A 20,883-nucleotide genomic window follows, 5' to 3' on the forward strand; every position below is an offset into this window, starting at 1 on the left:
ACCAGGTTCCCGTGAAGCAATTTTAGTGAAAATCCACCACAACATACCCGAGTCTCCTGATTAGCAAGGGGCAGTCTGTGTTTAACCTCTCTGGGATCGCGGGACGCTTGCGTCCCAACAGCCTGTTATAATGTAGAGCGCCAGATTCAAAAAAATTATATAAAATTAAACTTGATTAAATCACACATATAAGACATCAAATTAAAGCTACACTCGTTGTGAATCCAACCAACATGTCAGATTTCAAAAAGGCTTTTCGGCGAAAGCATAAGATGCTATTATCTGATGATTGCCCAATGTAAACAAGAGAGTGTAGCCTATTTCAACCATGCTGGAGCTACTCAAAACGCAGAAATAAAATATAAAACATGCATTACCTTTGATGAGATTCTTTTGTTGGCACTCCAATATGACCCATAAACAACACAAATGGTCCTTTTGTTCGATTAATTCCGTCCATATATATCCAAATTGTCCATTTATTTGGCGCCGTTGTACCAGAAAAAGCATCGTCCAATTTGCACAAAGTCACGACAAAATATCTAAAACAATTACCTCTAAACTTTGCCAAAACATTTCAAAGTACTTTTGTAATACAACTGTAGGTATCTGTAAACGTTAATAATCGATCAAATTGAAGACGGGTCAATCTGTTTTCCTTACAGGATATCAACAAACTCACGTTACTTTTCAAGTCTTGCTCAACTCTCAAACATAAATACAAGACGTCACTCCACTTCCGGGTCAATATCTCTCTCAGTTCTCTAATGAAAAACCTTAACCTTTTTCCATACAATGGCGACATCCAGTGGAAGCAGTAGAAACTGTGTGTATACTGATTAGAATTCTGGTTTGCCCATGAGAACCCATTGAACACACAGTGACTTGAAAAAGAAAAAGGTTGGTCCTCAGGGTTTTGACTGCTATATACGTTCTGTTATACTTACAGATATGATTCCAACACTTTTAGAAACTTCAGAGTGTTTTCTATCCAAATATACTAATGATATGCATATCTTATATTCTGGGGATGAGTAGAACGAAGTTGAAATTGTGCACGCTATTTTTCCATATGTGAAAACTCTGCCCCCTATCCCTAAGAAGTTTTAATGTACAGTACCAGTCAAAAGTTTGGACACACCTACTCATTCAAGGGTTTTTCTTTATTTTTTGCTATTTTCTACATTGTAGAATAATAGTGAAGACGTTGAAACTATGAAATAACCCACATGGAATCATGTAGTAACAAAAAAAGTGTTAAACAAATCAAAATATATTTTAAATTTTAGAATGCCTCGTGAGACTGGGTGAGAGAATGCCAAGTGTGTGCAAAGCTGTCATCAAGGCAAAAGGTGGCTACTTTGAAGTATCTCAAATATAAAATGTATTTTGATTTGTTTAACACTTTTTTGGTTACTACATGATTCCATATGTGTTATTTCATAGTTGTGATGTCTTCACTATTATTCTACAATGTAGAAAATAGTACAAATAAAATAAAAAAAACTGGAATGAGTAGGTGTGTCCGAACTTTTGACTAGTACTGTAATTGTATATTAAAAACACAGTTTGAAATCAGTGTGAGTGGTTTAAAGTAACTGTCCATTGAAAATCCTATTTTAAAACGGTAATGTTCCGTTAACTCATACCAAAATAATGTTGCTGACTCGTCCTTTACTTGTAGTTGTGGCCAAAGCCTAAATTAGAGGAAAACCCATCATTAAAACCTTATCTTAAACTTGTTTTTTAAACCGTTTCAAAACATGCTTGAAATTTGCTTGGAATATCCTCTTTGGCTGAAACAGGCCTGTATGTGCTTGGTCCAGCAGCTTTTTCCTTTTTGTCCAAATCTTCAAGTAGACTGGTGGAGACAAAGGCTCAGGAGGGCACAGGCTAACTAGCAAGCCAAGCAATCCACAGGTGATCTTATCTAAAAGGACAGTCTATACAACAACTGTCTCGCCAGTCACTTCTATTTCAAATCCTGTGGTTTGAGGAAGAGAGGGGAAACCTAGTTAGCTGTTGTTGACTGATATACTGTAGATAGAAGCAGTAGCTACCCAGTACGCCAAAAATGTCCTCCTGCTTTTTATTTTGCACTTTCCCTACACCCAAGACTCTAAATTCTTACCGCCAGTGGGCGAGCTGCGTTTGCAGATTAAGACGGGATTTGCAACTCTGGCGGGTAGCCCCAATTAAAAAGACCACTATAAGCCCTCTGCAGGCCGCTTTTGCATCTCTGGCAAGTTGCCTCAACTCAGGGGACTGCAATAAACTCTCGGCAAGTAATCTAACCATGAGTTAATTTGAAAAACAATTGCAAGTAATTTCTCTAATCTCAAATTCGGCCTGTCACCTTTCAGTTAACCATGGCCAGCCAGAGGTTGCAAGCTGTTTTTGTTTTTATTATTAACTTACATTTGTTGTGATTTTAATTTGATTTGATTTATTTCCATTTTAAAAACACAATACAAACACATGGACATAATGTATTTAAAATCATAGAGGATGACACAAAAAAGTTATATACCTCATAAATTACAGTTTAGGTAGATTAATGATATATTGATTATGCCCAAAAATAGCAAAAATATTTGTCATTTATTTGATATAGACTACAATATTTGAGGCAATACAAACTGTTCCTTTCTAGCAATAAATGGATTTTCTTTCTTAAAAGATGCCACTCCCTAAACAGCTTCAGCCACTTGAAGAAAAGTGTCCTTGTCATTAAGGGTGAAATTGTCTATGGCCATGAAACCAATTCTAGCCTTTCAGGCCATTAATTCATAGCCTACATGAAAATGTCATTAGTAAATTGCATTTCTTCAAACTAGGTTCACATCCAAGCCACATCCAATGTTGCAACTTGCAATGTAAATAATTTACATTGGAAGTTTTTCAATGATGAATCCATAGCCATTTCATTGGGAGGATGGCAGCCTTTTGAACTGTGACCAATAATAGTGGTCTACCCACGTTTTACCATTGTTTGCCCACGTAATGTTATTTGCATTAAGGTTTTTGATATAGGTGAGTCTATGATTCATATTCTCAATCCTGCCAATAGAGAAATGTACACTACATACAGGAGACCCCACAGAAAAAGCCCCCAAAAAGACCAATTTCTACAGGAAGTTCCCATTCTCCATTGAACATAGGCTAGTAGCAAGAGCTATGGCGGATTGTTTGTATTTATCACCACCAAACATTTTGAAATACTGACCAAATAATACACTAGCGGCACCCATTCAGTCGATATAGACAGATGGAGCATCAGCTAACGTTACCTAGCCTAGATTTTGAATTATGGAGAGATTGGATCACTGGCCGGAGACACTAGACCTCATTATGTTAGATAGCTAACGTAAACTCACGTAAACTCGTACATTGCCTTGGTCCGTACAATTGCCCTTATTTTAGCGCCCCAAAAACGTAATACTTCCGGATCAACTGTAATGTCAATACCTTTGTAAAGCACAATGTCTCCCCTTTCCAACATTATCAATTACATTACCTAAATGCTGTCCGTTTCTGCATAATTCAAGCAGGCAATGAGCCCCGTCGGGTCTTTTTAAAAATGTTGGGTGGGGAAGCGAAACTAATGCATGATAGTGAGAAGGAGAGAGGTTGTGTGGGAAAATGGCTTTTTTTCACTCGATCTATCCAATTTATCACCTTATCGCCTCTAAAATGTAAATAAAACACTATAAAGAGTTTATATAATGTGTCATTACATACCTATTTGAAGGTTTGTGTCGAATTTGAATCAGGTTTTTAGAGCGGTGCTAAAGTGATCTTAGAAGTAAACAGCGGCTTTGAGAATGATGATCGCATGCAATGATGATGCAAAAAAATTACTGGGTATCCCCCCTTACCCTAGTCACTGTCCATTTCTTGTTTTTAAACGATGAGAGAAGTGCTACACCTGGTGGAGAGAGATTGTAAGACAGAAATAGTTCCTTTATGCGTGCTGTACGTTACGACATGACACGTCACAATGTAACGGAGGGTCCGTTTTTTCAATTTTTCTCCAATACTATAGAGCCATTACCATGTCGATCAACGCTTGAATAGAAACCTAGTTCACACCCCCGATTTTGAAGTCAACACAGTCACTACAGTCCCATTAGTTTTCTTTGTAGCCTCGTTTGAATGTTGCGGTTGCGCACATTTGTACAGAATGGGGTGAGTTTACGTTATCTAGTTCGTTTTATAGTTTTCAAACTAACGCGCTAGTTGTTTCTCGTTCTTAGTTTTCTCATTTGTTCATGCACCAGACTGGAATGAAAAGTTTGTTTGCTTAACCTGTTTGGCGTGCAAGCCCGACGTCGGTACATTTATGACAACAGCCACTTAAAGTGCAGGGCGCGAAATTCAAAATGTATATATTTTTTAATATTTAACTTTCACACATTAACAAGTCCAATACAGCATATGAAAGGTACACATCTCGTGAATCCAGCCAACATGTCCGATTTTTTAAATGTTTTACAGGGAAGACAAAATATGTAAATCTATTAGCTAACCACGTTAGCAAAAAGACTCCACTTTTATTACTCCATCAGTTTTTGACTCCATCAGTAGCTATCACAAATTCGGCCAAATAAAGATATAAATAGCCTCTAACCAAGAAACAACCTCATCAGATGACAGTCTGATAACATATTTATTGTATAGCATGTTTTTTTCGAAAAATGTGCATATTTCAGGTATAAATCATAGTTTAAATTGCGGCTACATTCAGAAATTGCACCGAAAGCAGCCATACTATTTACAGACACCAACGTCAAATACCTAATTACTCATCATAAATACATAGTGTACAGCAATTGAAAGACAGGCATCTTGTGATGCCAGACAATATTTCCGATTTATTAAGTGTTTTACAGCGAAAACAAAATGTAGCATTATATTAGCTTAGCACAACAGCCAGAAACACTTGGGCGCCGGCGACTACGACAGATATATGAAATAACATCATAAATTGGGTCTTACTTTTGCTGATCTTTCATCAGAATGTTGAACAAGGTGTCCTTTGTCCAGATGAGTCGTTGTTTGGATTCAGAATGGCAACTTTCTCTCTCCATTTAGCAAGCGCACTAGCCGGGTTGCACGGATCGCTCCATGTAAACAAACGGAAGAGAACGGAACACGGCAAAACTCCCGAAAATTTTTCAATAATCTGATGAAATTATATTGAAAAAACATACTTTACGATGATATGGTGACATGTATCAAATAAAATCAAAGCCGGAAATAATAGTCGCCTATAACGTCAGCAAAACAAAAGGCAACCCCACTGTCCAAATTGCGTTCTTCAGAGTACTGGAAATGGGGTACACGTCATTCCAAGAGGATTTATTCCATCCCAGATCGAGATAATCACCTAATTTCTTCTCTCACAGCCTTCTTGACACCCAGAGGAAGGTGTATGAAGTGTACGTTGACTCTTACGTTCATTGCCCATGTATAGGCATGAAGTTGAACAGAGCATCGATTTCAGACTTTGAACTTCCGGGTCAGGAAAAGTGCTGCAGAACGAGTTCTGTTTCACTCAGAGAAATAATTCAAACTGTTTTAGAAACTAGAGAGTGTTTTCTATCCAATAGTAATAATAATATGCATATTGTACGAGCAAGAATTGAGTACGAGGCCGTTTGAAATGGACACATTTTATCAGGCTACTCAATACTGCCCCTTGCAGCCATAAGAAGTTATTAAGTAAGTAACATTACTGATTTCTTTCATTTGTGTGTAGTTTTACTTGTTTAGCTTAGCGATGACAATAACACTAGCTAGCTAGCTTGGTTGACATTACTTTGTAAGCTTGCTAATGTGAGATGGGTTGCTAATGTTTAATAGCTAGCTAGCCAATAATATTAACTTGGTTGTTGCTAGCTAGGTAACAACATTGATTAATGTTACATGGGCATTCAGAAGAGAAAGAAGCCCCGTTATTTATGTAATCTGGTGTGTCTTTCAATTAGGGTAATGGCCAGCCCCAGCAATGTATTCACCACAGCACCACATGGATGATAGACATGGAGGCATGTACAGTGCCTTAACTGTTTCCACATTCTGTAGTGTTACAGCCTGAATTTAAAATTGATTAAATTGATATTTTGTGTCACTGATCTACACACAATACCCCATCATGTCAAAATGTAATTGTGTCTGTAGAATGTTTTCAAAATTAATAACAATTTAAAAGCTGAAATCTCTTGAGTCAACAATAAGTATTAGACACTGTTATGGCAAGCATAAATAGGTTCAGGAGTAAAAATGTGCTTAACAAATTGTATAATAATTTGCAAGGACTCAATGCATGTAAAAAAAAAAGTGCTAAACATGATTTTTGAATAACTCTTTATGGCTGCAGGGGCAGTATTGAGTACCTTGGATGAAAGGTGCCCAGAGGTGCCCAAAGTAAACGGCCTGCTCCTCAGTCCCAGTTGCTAATATATGCATATTATTATTAGTATTGGATAGAAAACACTCTGAAGTTTCTAAAACTGTTTGAATGATGTCTGTGAGTATAACAGAACTCATATGGCAGGCAGAAACCTGAGAAGAAATCCAAACAGGAAGTGGGAAATCTGAGGTTGTCGATTTTCAACCCAGCCCCTATTGAATACACAGTGGGATATTGGTTATGTTGCACTGCTTTGTTGTCTGAAAGCTGTACTCAGATTATTGCATGGTTTGCTTTTTCCGTAAAGTTTAAAAAAAATCTGACACAGCGGTTGCATTAACTTCTTGCAACTATAGGGGGTGCTGTTTCGCATTAGCATAATTTGCTCTACAGATTAAACTGCCTAGTACTCAATTCTTGCTCGTACAATATGCATATTATTATTATTATTGGATAGAAAACACTCTCTAGTTTCTATAGCCGTTGGAATTTTGTCTCTGAGTGGAACAGACTTGTATGCCCTAGTCGGCTGGCCCTCGCTACATGTTCGTCGTCAGACCCACTGGCTCCAGGTCATCTACAAGGCTATGCTAGGTAAAGTGCCGCCTTATCTCAGTTCACTGGTCACGATGGCTACACCCACCCGTAGCACGCGCTCCAGCAGGTGTATCTCACTGATCATCCCTAAAGCCAAAACCTGATTTGGACGCCTTTCCTTCCAGTTCTCTGCTGCCTGCGACTTGAACGAATTGCAAAAATCCCTGAAGTTGGAGACTTTTATCTCCCTCAACAACTTTAAAAATCTGCTATCCGAGCAGCTAATCGATCGCTGCAGCTGTACATAGTCCATCTGTAAACTACCCACCCAATTTACCTACCTCACCCCCCATACTGCTTTTATTTATTTACTTTTCTGCTCTTTTGCACACCAGTATCTCTTCTTGCACATGATCATCTGATGATTTATCACTCCAGTGTTAATCTGCTAAATTGTAATTATTCGATTTATTGCCTACCTCATGCCTTTTGCACACATTGTATATAGATTCTCTTTTTTTCTACCATGTTATTGACTTGTTTATTGTTTACTCCATGTGTAACTCTGTGTTGTTGTCTGTTCACACCGCTATGCTTTATCTTGGCCAGGTCGCAGTTGCAAATGAGAACTTGTTCTCAACTAGCCTACCTGGTTAAATAAAGGTTAAAAAAAAAAAAAAAAAAAAAAAAAAAAAAAACTGAACTCATTCTACAGCACTTTTCCTGATATGGAGTCAGATTTCAGACATCTTGGCCACTGATCTGGAGTCAGTTTAAAGGTCACTGTAAATGCTATGGAGAAACAGACACTGCTTACGTCTTCCCCTGGGTGTCAGTACGTGATGACGCTTTGAATGGAGTCGATTGCGCAATCAGTGCCTCTATAAATCACCAAATACCAAAAGTAACTTCCTTTGGCTGCCTGCGCCTGGCGCGCGAAGGACATCGGACTCGCCTCCTTCCAAGCTTTAGTTTAGCCAGTAATATTTCTCCGGTCATGTTTTTACTCGTTATAGGTGTTAACAGCATCATAAGGTAGTTAATTTGAACCGTTTTATAGCAATTTATATCCGTTTAGTGCGATTTTGAGGCATTGCTTTGTTGTGCATCTTTGAAGCGCCGGGCACGTTTCGGGGTCCCGGTCGAACGTTAGTGGGCATTTCGACAGACAAGAGGACATCTTTCGACCAAAAGAAGATTAGACCCAAGAAAGGATACATTGCCCAAGATTCTGATGGAAGATCACCTCATAGTAAGAAATATTTAAGATGATAAATCGTTGTTCTGTAGAAAAATGTTAAACGCACGTTCCGCCATTTTGTTAGGTGTAGCTTTGCTTGGCGCAACCTGTATTGAAAAGTAAGGATAATTTAAAAAATGTAATTCCGCGATTGTATTAAGAATTAAATTGTCTATCAATCGCTGTCCACCCTATATTTTTTAGTCAAGTTTATGAGTATTTATGTATAATCACTGTCTAATATGGCGCACGACATTTTCTGACCAGCTGGGCTACTTTTGTCATTGTCTAACCATGATTTTGGTGGCTAAATATGCACATTTTCGAACAAACTCTATATGTATGTTGTAATATGATGTTACAGGAGTGTCATCTGAAGAATTCTGAGAAGGTTAGTGAAAAAATTCATATATTTTGGCGATATTTACGTTATCGCTCTCTTTGGCTAGAATCAATGCTCTGGTAATGTTTGCACATGTGGTATGCTAATATAACGATTTATTGTGTTTTCGCTGTAAGACACTTAGAAAATCTGAAATATTGTCTGTATTCACAGGATCTGTGTCTTTCAATTAGTGTATGCTGTGTATTTTTACGAAATGTTTTATGATTAGTAATTAGGTAATACACGTTGCTCTGTGTATTTATTCTAGTCGAGTTGTGATGGTGGGTGCAATTGTAAACTATGATTTATACCTGAAATATGCACATTTTTCTAACAAAACCTATCCTATACCATAAATATCTTATCAGACTGTCATCTGATGAGGTTTTTTCTTGGTTAGTGGCTATCAATATCTTTATTTGGCCGAATTGGTGATAGCTACTGGTGGAGAGAGAAAATGGTGGACAAAGAAAAATGGTGTCTTTTGCTAACGTGGTTAGCTAATAGATTTACATATTTTGTCATCCCTGTAAAACATTTTAAAAATTTGAAATGGTGGCTTTATTCACAGGATCTGTATCTTTCATTAGGTGTCTTGGACTTGTGATTTAATGATATTTAGATGCTACTATTTAATTGTGACGCTATGCTAGCGATGCTACTCAGTGTGGGGGGGGTGGGGGGTGCTCCCGGACCCGGGGTAGATACTCGTGAAAGGTTAAGGAGAAGTGTATCTATATTTCCATGTCTAACAATTGTATTTTCATCGACATTTATAATGAGTATTTCTGTAAAATGATGTGGCTCTCTGCAAAATCACCGGATATTTTTGGAACTAGTGAACTTAACGCGCCAATGTATACTGAGATTTTTTTATATAAATATGAACTTTATCGAACAAAACATACATGTATTGTGTAACATGAAGTCCTATGAGTGTCATCTGATGAAGATCAAAGGTGTTACGGCTTCCACCGAAGGTGGCTCCTCTCCCTGTTCGGGCGGTGCTCGGCTGTCGTCGTCACCGGTCTACTAGCTGCCACCGATCCCTTTATCCTTTCTGTTGGTTTTGTCTGATTGTTTTCACCTGTTGCTCATTTTGGTTCATTAGTATGTCTATTTAAACTTCTAGTGCTCGCTTGCTGTTGTGCGGGTTTATCCTTACTGTCAGTGGTGCTGTTGTTTTTTTCGCCTGCCTACTGTGTTCTTCCCTGTTTTGGAGACATACATGTTCTTCCCTGTTTTGGAGACATACGTGTTCACTGGGCATTGCCTGTTTGTTTGGCTAGACTACGCGAAATAAAACGCATTTCTTTGGAAGTTTGCTCTCTGCGCCTGACTCTACACCCACCACTCCTAGAAATGCGTGACAGAAGCCCGCACCACTATATGGAGTCAGCAGGAGCAGCCGCGCCCCCCCTCCCCTCCATGGAAGAGCGTGTCCTCCATCACACAGCCGTCCTACACCGGATTGGGACGGCGATGGATCAGATGATGGAGAGAATGGAGAGATGGGAAAGGAGCGGCCTCCGTACTTCATCTCCAGCTACAACTCAGCCTGCGCTATATACCTCTCTACGGCGGCGTCCGGACCCAGCGCCCTTCGGCTTGCGCTCGCAAGGGAGTATGATGGAACGGCTGCTGGGTGTAAGGGGTTCTTGCTCCAGCTGGAGCTTTACCTGGCTACCTTTCGCCCAACTCCCTCGGGAGAGGAGAGTGTGAGCGTCCTCGTTTCCTGCCTGACGAGCAGAGCCCTGGAGTGGGCCAACGCAGTCTGGGAGGGTCCAGACTCAGTGAGGGACCATCATCCAGAGTTCACCCGCCGTTTCCGGGCTGTGTTCGACCACCCACCGGAGGGTTGAGCGGCGGGTGAACGGCTGTTCCACCTTAGGCAGGAGACGAGGAGCGCGCAGGACTTTGTGTTGGAGTTTCGGACCCTGGCCGCTAGAGCGGGATGGAACGACAGGTGCAGCCTCCGGGAGGACGTCCGCAGAGAGCTAGCTTGTTGGGACACCACCCTCACACTGGACGAACTAATTGACTTGTCAATCCGGCTGGACAACCTGCTAGCTGCTCGCGGGCGTCCAGAACGGGTTCTTTTTGTTCCACCCTCCAACACCCATAGTTGTCTGCGTCTAGGGAGTGCTGCGTCTAGGGAGATCGGAGGAGGCGGCTCCTCCGGCACCAGATGTGGTCGGAGAGGGCACACTGCCGACCGGTGCTGGAGGAGCTCGTCTGGGAGTTGAGAGGGCAGGCAGAACACTGCTCGGACACCCCAGGTGAGTCAGCACCAGACTCACGCAGACTCACCCTGTTGGTCATATGTTTGTTCTAATATCTTTTTCTGAGTTTTCCCCCTCTTCCCAGCATAAGGCACTAGTCGAATTCAGGTGCAGCTGGGAGTTTTATGGACCACGGTTTAGCGCATAGGTTAGGGATTCCGTTGGTGCAGATTGGCCAACCCTTCCCCGTGCACTCCCTAGATAGTCGACCGTTAGGGTCAGGGCTGGTCAGGGAGGCCACAGTTCCACTGGACATGGTAACGCAGGGGGTGATGTCATGAAAACAGGGGGCTCTAGAGGGGTGGTCAGAGCAGTGTTCAGGTAGGTGTATAGGATTTTCCATCGGTGCAACGAAGGTGGAGAGTCCAGAACAGGTTTCCACTGTGCGCATTCCCTCAGAAATGCCGATTTGGCTATCGCTTTCTGTAAAAAGCAACCCAATTACCACCTCATCGACGAGGGGATTGTGCGATAAACCTCCAGGTAAACGCAGCACTTCCCAGGAGTCACGTGTACCCGCTGTCACAGGAGGAAACGGTAGCTATGGAGACATATGTCACTGAATCTCTGGGACAGGGGTACATTCGGTCCTCCACGTCACCCGTCTCCTCGAGTTTCTTTTTTGTGAAAAAGAAGGAGGGAGGTCTGCGTCCGTGCATTGATTATCGAGGTCTAAATTCCATCACATTAGGGTTTAGTTACCCGCTACCTCTCATCGCTACGGCGGTGGAATCATTTCACGGAGCACGTTTTTTCACAAAACTGGATCTCAGGAGCGCGTATAACTTGGTGCGTATCCGGGGGGGAGATGAGTGGAAGACCGCGTTTTGTACCACATTTGGCCATTATGAGTACCTCGTCATGCCGTATGGGTTGAAGAATGCTCTAGCCGTCTTTCAATCCTTTGTAGACGAGATTCTCAGAGACCTGCACGGGCAGGGTGTGGTGGTTTACATTGATGACATACTGATCTATTCTGCCACACGCGCCGCGCATGTGTCTCTGGTGCGCAAGGTACTTGGGCGACTGTTGGAGCATGACATGTACGTCAAGGCTGAGAAATGTGTGTTCTCCATGCAAGCCGTCTCTTTCCTGGGGTATCGCATTTCCACATCTGGGGTGGTGATGGAGTGTGACCGTGTTACAGCCGTGCGTAATTGGCCGACTCCGACCACGGTAAAGGAGGTGCAGCGGTTTTTAGGGTTTGCCAATTACTACCAGAGGTTTATCCGGGGTTTTGGTCAGGTGGCTGCTCCCATTACCTCACTGCTGAAGGTGGGGCCAGTGCGTTTGCGGTGGTCAGCGGAGGCGAACAGAGCGTTTAGACGTCTGAAGGCTCTATTTACCGATGCTCCCGTATTGGCTCATCCGGACCATTCTTTGCCATTCATGGTGTAGGTGGACGCGTCCGAGGCTGGGGTTGGGGCCGTGCTATCTCAGCGCTCGGGTACGCCACCGAAGCTTCGCCCCTGCGCTTACTTTTCAAGGAAGCTCAGTCCGGCGGAGCGAAACTATGACGTGGGGGACCGGGAGTTTCTGGCTGTGGTTAAAGCTCTGAAGGTGTGGAGACATTGGCTTGAGGGGGCTAAACACCTTTTTCTCATCTGGACTGACCACTGTAATCTGGAGTACATCCGTGCAGCGAGGAGACTGAATCCTCGCCAGGCAAGGTGGGCCATGTTTTTCACTAGATTTCGTTTTACCATCTCTTATAGACCAGGTTCCCGTAACACTAAGGCCGACGCACTGTCCCATCTTTATGATACTGAGGAGCGGTCCATCAAGCCTACTCCCATACTCCCGGCCTCATGTCTGGTGGCACCGGTGGTATGGGAGGTGGACGCGGACATCGAGCGGGCGTCACGGTTAGAACCGATGACACCACAGTGTCCAGCGGGCCGTAAGTACGTGCCGCTTGGTGTTCGTGACAAATTGATCCGGTGGGCCCACACGCTACCCTCCTCGGGTCATCCGGGTATTGAGAGGACGATGCGTGGACTAAGGGGGAAGTACTGGTGGCCCACTTTAGCTAAGGACGTGAGGTTTTATGTATCCTCTGGTTCGGTGTGCGCTCAGAGTAAGGCTCCTATACACCTGCCTAGAGGGAAGTTACAGCCCCTCCCCGTTCCACAACGGCCTTGGTCACATCTATCGGTGGACTTCCTTCCCCGTCTCACCGACCTTCCCCGTCTCAGGGGAACACGACGATCCTGGTTGTTGTGGATCAGTTTTTGAAGTCCTGCCATCTCCTCCCATTGCCCGGTCTCCTTACGGCCCTGCAGACTGCGGGGGCCTTATTTACCTATGTCTTCCGGCACTACGGGGTGCCTGAGGACATAGTTTCTGATCGGGGTCCCCAGTTGACGTCCCGGGTTTGGCGGGCGTTCATGGAGCGTCTGGGGGTCTCGATCAGCCTGACCTCAGGTTTTCACCCCGAGAGTAATGGGCAGGTGGAGAAAGTGAACCAGGATGTGGGTAGGTTTCTGCGGTTGTATTGCCGGGACCGGCCAGGAGAATGGGCGAGGTACGTCCCATGGGCGGAGGTGGCCCAAAACTCACTCCGCCACTCTTCCATGAACCTGTCGCCGTCCAGTGCGTGTTGGGCTACCAGCCGGTCCTGGCACCTTGGCTTCAGAGCCAGACTGAGGCTCCTGCGGTGGAGGAATGGGTGCAGTGCTCAAAGGAGACTTGGAGAGCCGTCCAGGAATCGCTAAAACGGGCTAGCGGGCGGCAGAAGGTGAGCGCTGACCACCACCGCAGTGAGGCCCCCGTGTTTGCACCGGGGGACTTGGCAAAACAAACCTGCCCCTCCGCCTGCCCTGTCGGAAGCTGGGACCGCGGTGTGTGGGGCCATTTAACTTCACTAGGGTAGGGGGCAGCATTCGGAATTTTGGATGAAATGCATGCCCAATGTAAACTGCCTGCTTCTCGGGCCCAGAATATATTATATGCATATAACTGGTAGATTTCAATAGAAACCACTATAAAGTTTCCAAAACTGTTAAAATAGTGTCTGTGAGTATAACAGAACTGATTTGGCAGGCAAAAACCTGAGAAAAATCCATTCAGGAAGTATTTTTTAAGTTTTTTTTTTGTTTTCTATTCAATGCCATTACAGTATCCATTGACTTAGGACTCAAACTGCAGTTTCTATGCCTTCCACTAGATGTCAACAGTCTTTAGAAATAGTTTCAGGCTTGTATTCTGAAAAATGAGGGAATAAGAGTAATCGGAATGACTGAACGCTACAGTGTCGCAGAGCTTTTTCATGTGCTCGACAGAGAGAGAGCAATTCTTGTTTACCTTTTAAATTGATGACGTTATTTTCCAGTTGAAATGTTATCGATTATTTAGGCTAAAAACAACCTGAGAATTGAATATAAACATCGTTTGACATGTTTCTATGAACTTTACGGATACAATTTGGATTTTTTTGTCTTCCTGTTTTGACTGCGTTTGAGCCTGTGGATTACTGAAGAAAGCGCGCGAACAAAACTGAAGTTTTTGTATATAAAGAGACTTTATCGAACAAAAAAAACATTTATTGAGTAAATTAATGTCTGTTGAGTGCAACCATATGAATATCATCAAAGGTAAGGGATTCATTGTATCTCTATTTCTGACTCTGACTCTGTTCTACTTGGCTGGTTACTGTTTGTAATGAATTGTCTAGTGGGCTATGTTCTCAAATAATCGTAAGGTATGCTTTCGCCGTAAAGCATTTTTTAAACCTTTAAACCTATGTAAAATGTGTTTTGTTTTCTGAATTTTTATAATGAGTATTTCTCTATTTGAATTTGGCGGCCAGCAGTTTCACTGGCTGATGAAGAGGTGGGACGCTAACGTCCCACATACCCAAGAGAGGTTAATAAGCAAAATGTGAATATTCAATAATACTGAGTTATAGTTGTTGAAAATATTTGTGACATTTATGACATCCTCACCAGGTCCACCAGCTGGTCAAACGAGAGGGTGGTGTCTCTGTAGGCCAGCTCCCAATGGACGTCCTCACGTAGACTGCAGCGGTAATGATCGATCAGGGCCCTGTTGTTCCATCCCGCGCAGGCAGCAAGGGTCCTAAACTCCAGGGCGAAATCCTGGGCGCTCCTCGTCTCCTGTCTCAGATGGTAGAGGCGCTCACCCGCCGCCATACCCTCGGGTGGGTGGTTGAGGACGGGTGAACTCCTCAAACTGGTCCAACACCGCATCTTCCTCACTCCATACGTTGTTGGCTCACTCCAGGGCTTTCCCGGTGAGGCACGAAACGAGGGCGGACACCCTCTCACGGTCCGATGGAGCTGAGTAGACCATGGCCAGATCGAGGTTTAATTGAAGGAGGAACCCCTGGCAGTTAGGAGCACTCCTGTCGTAGTCCTGTGGCTAGGAGAGACGGATCCCACTGGGTTCAGGCGGGAAAGGGGCGCTCAGGGGAGACACCGGTTGTGCTGGTGGAGGCGCTGGAAGAACTCCTTGTCTCTCCCAGCGGTCCATTGTCTGGACAACGCCGTCCATGGCGGCATCAAGATGGTAAAGTATTACTGCATGCTCCTGGACGCGCTCCTCCACCTCTATGGCCGGGGTACCTTCTCCTGCTGACGCCATAGAAGGGTCGGTGATTCTGTAATGGGTGTGTGTTGGTGGCAGGGAAGTCAGGCGCGGGAGAACAAACTTGGTATAAACGGAGTCGTTTAATAAAAGTTAACAAACCTCCAAAAACCAAAATATATAAAATAATCAAATTGGGTACAAAACCAGTCGCGCACTAACACATAACTTGCACAAACATACAATCAAACAATCAACGACAAGGACGAAGAGGGGAAACAGAGGGTTAAAAACACAACATGTAATTGATGGGATTGGAACCAGGTGTGATGGAAGATGAGACAAAACCAATGGAAAATGAAAAATGGTTCAGTGATGGCTAGAAGATCGGTGATGTCGACCGCCGAACACCATTCGAACAAGGAGAGGGTCCGACTTCGGCGGAAGTCGTGACATTAATTCTGCTGTTTGGTATGTGAGGTTTGGGTTGCACTGGCAAGGGAATACTTTGGCAGGCGTACAAAATTACATGGTGATATTGCATCTCCGGAGCTTGGTTAAAATCAGGTCAGAGCCGAATCGCAAGGAAAACAGCAAAAATGTTGATCCTCTGATGCAGCCAATCCAGTTTAAGAGACAGGGCTGAGCTCCACCCTTCTTTATACAGCCAGTGCATAGAATTACAGAGGGGATCCAGGGATTAATGAAGCCTTGGCTGACTTGGCTATTCCTCACAGACTACTGAATTGTACTCACTATTTTGTCACATATTTTATGTCTTGTGTGATTTAATATTTTATGTAAAGAAATTGGAATGTCAGCCAACAAGTAAATCTGTTGCGTAATTATTACGCCATGACGCCTTTTTTGGATGTCAAGGACTACAGTTCCCGGTATTACACAAATGTTTGAAGATATGGATATATGATGCACATAATGTACAAAGTCATGGTTATATTTAGAATAATTTTAGAATATTTTTTTTATTTGGGTACTATGCATGGACAATATATCTCAAGTTTAAATGCCCTACATAGTGATGGTTGTGATAAAATGTTGGGTTCGTAGTCTGAGTCAGGTGCAGGACACAGGTTTGAGAAAAACACAAAAGTCTTTACTCAAAATATTATACAAAAAACGGAATATCTCCAACAAGGAAACATAACGTATAGAGAAAACCCTCCAACACACATGGTAACACAAAACAATCACGGACAAAACAGGAAGGTAGACGAGAGGGTAAATAAGGAACATAATAAGGGAATAGAAATCATGTGAGCGTAATCAAGACAAAACAAAAGGGAAAAAAGGAAACATGGATCGGTGATGACTAGAAAGCCGGTGACGTCGACCGCCGAACGCCGCCCGAACAAGGAGAGGAGCCGACCTCAGCCGAAGTCGTGACAATGGTATCATCGATTATAATCTGTATTGGATTGTTCAACATTACATTATGAACACATTACACTGAATTAGAAAAAAGTTAATCTAAAAGATTTAGCTATAATTGGCCAATAAATCCTCTTGGTGAGGATGTCATAAATGTCACAAATATTTTCAACAACTATAACTCAGTTTTATTGAATATTCACATTTTGCTTATTAAAACTTCATAGGGATAGGGGGCAGTGTTTCCACTTTGAACAAATTGCGTGCCCAAACGAAATTTTCTCCTACTCTGTCCCAGAAGGTAATACATGTATATTATTATTACTATTGTATAGAAAACACTCTGAAGTTTCTAAAACTGTTTGAATTATTTCTGTAAGTATAACAGAACTCATTTGGCAGACAAAAACCTGAGAAGAGGTCAAAACAGAAAATGAGAAGTCGATTTTCAAAACAGTGTCAAATGGTACCCTGTCTAGATATGGCTGAACAAACACTGCCTAGGGCTTCCACTAGATGTCGTCGTCTTTCAATTTTAGTCTTATTATTCTACTATAAAGGAGGGGCTCATGGGAGCTGTTCTAGTGAGTGGTCGTCAGAATTCTCAGTCAGGATTTGCGTGCAAGGGAGAGAGAGAGCTCTAGGAGAGAGAGAGCTCTCAATGCTCTTTTTTCATGCAATGAAATTCTCCGGGTTGGATCCTTATTGATGATTAATGTAAAACACATACTAAATACGTATTGCAAACATCATTTGACCTGTTTCTACGACCTGTAACGGAACTTTTTGAGTTTTTGTCTGGATGGATTGTTCGTGCGTCATGAAACGGATTCCTGGGATGAACATGCTAACAACAAGTGGCTAAATGATGGGCTTTATGGAACTTTTCAGTCATTTATTGTCGATGTGGGAATCCTGGGAGTGCCTTCTGATGAAGTTATTTGAAAGCAAGTGCATATTTATAGTGTTTTTTTAGCTTTTGTTGATGCCAAAATGGTGACTATTTATTTGGCTGGAATGTGCTCTAAACGTTGTTCTCAGATTAATCTCATTCCGTAAAGTTTATTTTGAAATCTGACACAGCAGTTGCATAGAGGATAAGTTTATCTTTAATTATGTGAATAACACTTGCATCTTTTATCAATGTTTATTATGAGTATTTCTGCAAAATCACCAGATGTTTTGGAATCAAAACATTACTGCATGTAACGCGCCAATGTAAACTGAGATTTTTTTAAATATATATATATGCACATTATCGAACAAAACATAAATGTATTGTGTTACATGATGTTTTATGACTCATCTGATGAAGAATTTCAAAGGTTAGTGATTAATTCTATCTCTATTTGGGGGTTTTGTGCAAGCTACCTGTGCTGTGAAAGAAATGTCTGTGCTTTTTTGTATTTGGTGGTGAGCTAACATAAATATACGTGGTGTTTTCGCTGTAAAACATTTAAAAAATCGGACATGTTGGCTGGATTCACAAGATGTTTATCTTTCATTTGCTGAATTGGACTTGTTAATGTGTGAAAGTTAAATATTTAAAAAATATATTTTTTGAATTTCGCGCCCTGCCTTTTCAGTGGAATGTGGGGGGGCTAGACATGTTAATTAAACAGACACTTTCTTGTTTGGTAAGATTCTGGATAGGGATAATGAAATGTTATCACTAGATTGGGCTATGAACGGACCGTTCGACATTACATATTTTAAAGCTATAAATGTTTTGTTTACACAGAGTGAAATGAAATCAAAACCATAGTAATGCAACCTAAGATCCGTGGTTAAGATAGGGCAAGAACCTTGAACTCATAAGATTTTTTATTAACCTTTCAAGGACACACGTCCCGCAAGCGGCACACCCCCCCCACCCCCACTGAAAAGGCAGAGCCGCGAAATTCAAAAAAAATATTTTTTTTAAATATTTAACTTTCACACATTAAAGTCCAATACAGCTAATGAAAGACACAGATCTTGTGAATCCAGCCAACATGTCCGATTTTTAAAATGTTTTACAGGGAAGACACAATATGTAAAGATGTAAATCTATTAGCTAAAAACACATAAGCATAATCCACCATCTTTACTTTGTCCACCAACAACAGTAGCTATCACCAATTCGGCTAAACTAAGATATTGATAGCCCCCAACCAAGAAAAAAACTCATCAGATGACAGTCTGATAACATATTTATGGTATAGGATAGGTTTTGTTAGAAAAAGGTGCATATTTCAGGTAGATGGCATAGGTTACAATTGCACCCACCGTCACAAATGGACTAGAATAATTACAATGAGCAACGTGTTTACCTAACTACTAATCATCAAACATTTCGTAAAAATACACAGCATACACTAATCGAAAGACACAGATCCTGTGAATACAGACAATATTTCAGATTTTCTAAGTGTCTTACAGTGAAAACACAATAAATCGTTATATTAGCATAGCACATGTGCAAACATTACACCAGCATTGATTCTAGCCAAAGAGAGCGATAACGTAAACATCGCCAAAATATATTAATTTTTTCACTAACCTTCTCAGAATTCTTCAGATGACACTCCTGTAACATCACATTACAACATACATATACAGTTTGTTCGAAAATGTGCATATTTAGCCACCAAAATCATGGTTAGACAATGAGAAAAGTAGCCCAGCTGGTGAGAAAATGTTCGTGCGCCATATTAGACAGTGATCTAGTCGTATACATAAATACTCATAAACGTGACTAAAAAATATAGGGTGGACAGCGATTGATAGACAATTTAATTCTTAATACAATCGCGGAATTACATTTTTAAAATGATCCTTACTTTTCAATACAGTTTGCGCCAAGTGAAGCTAAGTCAAAAAAAATGGCGTCCTAAGCCACTAACATTTTTCGACAGAAACACGATTTATCATAATAAATTGTTCCTACTTTGAGCTGTTCTTCCATCAGAATCTTGGGCGAAGCATCCTTTCTTGGGAGTAATCGTCTTTTGGTGGAAAGCTGTCCTCTTGCCATGTGGAAATGCCAACTGCGTTCGGCATGAACTGGAAGCGTGCCCAGAGATTCACAGCGTCTCAGAAATAAATGTCCCAAAATCGCACTAAACGGATATAAATTGCTATAAAACGCTTTAAATTAACTACCTTATGATGTTTTTAACTCCTATAACGAGTAGAAATATGACCGGAGAAATATAACTGGCTTCACTAGTGCTTGGAAAAACAGTGGGTCGGTATCCTCCGCGCGCATGACGCACCAAGAAAAGAGCTCCTACATACAGGGTTATTTCATTTATAGTGCCTGTGATTGTGCAATTGACACCATTCAAATCGTCATCACGTAAAGGCATCCAGGGGAAGACGTAAGCAGTGTCCATATACTCATAGGAATAACAGTGGCCTTAAAACTGACTCCAGAACAGAGGACAAAATTTCTGAAATCTGACTCCATGTCAGGGAAATTGCTGTAGAATGAGTTCTGTTCCACTTAGAGACAAAATTTCAACTCCTATAGAAACTATAGACTGTTTTCTATCCAATAATAATAATAATATGCATATTGTACGATCAAGAATTTTGTAGGAAGCCGTTTCAAAAATTACACGATTACCATAAATAGTGACAACAGCACCCCCTAGCCTCAACAGGTTTTAACATCAAAAGACAATGACTATATTTTTTAACTAAATTACTATTGAACAGCAGGAACTCCTACATATTGTGTTGTAGAGGTTTGCTTCATGAAGGTTATTATTCATAAAAAATATGTATGTCTATGGGGACTCCTAGTTGCCATATTGTGGGAAATGTTGAACCCAAAAGCAGGGGGCCATATTGTAGCAAACTCCTCAGAGTCAGAGTGATGATTTAGGATTAGTTTTGCCTTTTAGATCACATTAAATAGGTTTACACAGGCAGGTGGGACCTGATCCTAGATCAGCATGGCCCCATATCAGGGAAATTGCAACATTTAGGGATAATTTTCAGTCAATAGATGTGGAAAGTAACAACTAACAAACTGTCTACACTAGTTCCACTATAAGGCCAACCTCAAGGGAGGGAGTGCTTAGTGTGAAAACAGAAGGCACAG

Source organism: Salvelinus fontinalis, chromosome 1 (genome assembly GCF_029448725.1).
Source record: "Salvelinus fontinalis isolate EN_2023a chromosome 1, ASM2944872v1, whole genome shotgun sequence".
Lineage (NCBI taxonomy): Eukaryota > Metazoa > Chordata > Actinopteri > Salmoniformes > Salmonidae > Salvelinus > Salvelinus fontinalis.